This window comes from Lichenostomus cassidix, unplaced genomic scaffold (assembly GCF_008360975.1).
Source record: "Lichenostomus cassidix isolate B80296 unplaced genomic scaffold, HeHo_3.0 HiC_scaffold_34, whole genome shotgun sequence".
NCBI lineage: Eukaryota > Metazoa > Chordata > Aves > Passeriformes > Meliphagidae > Lichenostomus > Lichenostomus cassidix.
In genome coordinates this window covers 1792981-1794458 of record NW_028147431.1, presented here as the reverse complement: position 1 = coordinate 1794458, position 1478 = coordinate 1792981, and positions in this window count along the sequence as shown.

Here is a 1478-nt window from a genome sequence, read left to right as displayed (position 1 = left end):
TTGGGGTTTTTGGCAGAAAATTTGTGGATTTTGACAGGAAATTTGGGGATTTTGACAGGAATTTTAGGGTTTTTGGCGGGAAATTTGCAGTTTTTGGCGGGAAACTCAGATTTCGGGGTTTGGGGCTCTTAAAAAACTTTCAATTCTCAATTGAAATTTGGGATTTTTCCTCCCCAAATCCGTCCCCAGCTGATCCGCACGGCGCCGCTGGATCCCAGCAGGAATTACCTGTTCGGGTTTCATCCCCACGGGGTGCTGGCCGCTGGAGCTTTTGGGGAATTTTGGGCTTTTTTGGCGCGAAATTTAGGGAATTTTGGGGTTTTTGGCGGGAATTTTGGGGTTTTTGGCGGGAATTTTGGGGTTTTTTGGCGCGAAATTTAGGGAATTTGGGGTTTTTGGAGGGAATTTTGGGGTGAATTTGGGGATTTTGGGGTGAATTTGGGGATTTTGGCAGGAAATTTGGGGGTTTTTTGGGGGATTTTGGGGTTTTTTGGGGATTTTTGGGGATTTTGGGATCTTGGTGGGAATTTTGGGGTTTTTTGGCGGGAAATTTGGGATTTTGGGGGTTTTTTGGTGGTTTTGGGGTGATTTTTTGGGGATTTTGGGGGATTTTGGGGCTGTTTGGGTTACTCAATGGGGTTTTTGGAGTTTCTGAGTGAGATTTTGGGGTTTTTTTTGGGATTTTGGTGGGAATTTTGGGGTTTTTTGGCAGGAATTTTGGGGTTTTTGGCAGAAAACTTGTGGATTTTGACAGGAATTTGTGGATTTGGGCAGGAAATTTGGGGATTTTGGCAGGAATTTGGGGTTTTTGGTGGGAATTTTAGGGTTTTTTTGGCGGGAATTTGGGGATTTTGACAGGAATTTGGGGTTTTTTGGCGGGAAATTTGCAGTTTTTGGCGGGAAACTCAGATTTCGGGGTTTGGGGCTTGGGAAAACTCAAAATTCTCAATTTAAATTTGGGATTTTCCTCCCCAAAATCCGTCCCCAGCTGATCCGCACGGCGCCGCTGGATCCCAGCAGGAATTACCTGTTCGGGTTTCATCCCCACGGGGTGCTGGCCGCTGGAGCTTTTGGGGAATTTTGGGCTTTTTTGGCGCGAAATTTAGGGAATTTTGGGGTTTTTGGAGGGAATTTTGGGGTTTTTGGCGGGAATTTTGGGGATTTTTGGCGCGAAATTTAGGGAATTTGGTGTTTTTGGAGGGAATTTTGGGGTGAATTTGGGGATTTTGGGGTGAATTTGGGGATTTTGGTGGGAAATTTTGGGGTTTTTTGGCGCGAAATGTTGGGTTTTTGGTGGGAATTTTAGGGTTTTTGGCGGGAATTTTGGGGTGAATTTGGGGATTTCGTCAAGAAAATTTGGGGTTTTTGGCAGGAAATTTGGGGTTTTTGGGGGGATTTTGGGGATTTTGGCCGAAAATTTGGGGATTTTGGCCGAAAATTTGGGGATTTTGACAGGAATTTTAGGGATTTTTGACAGG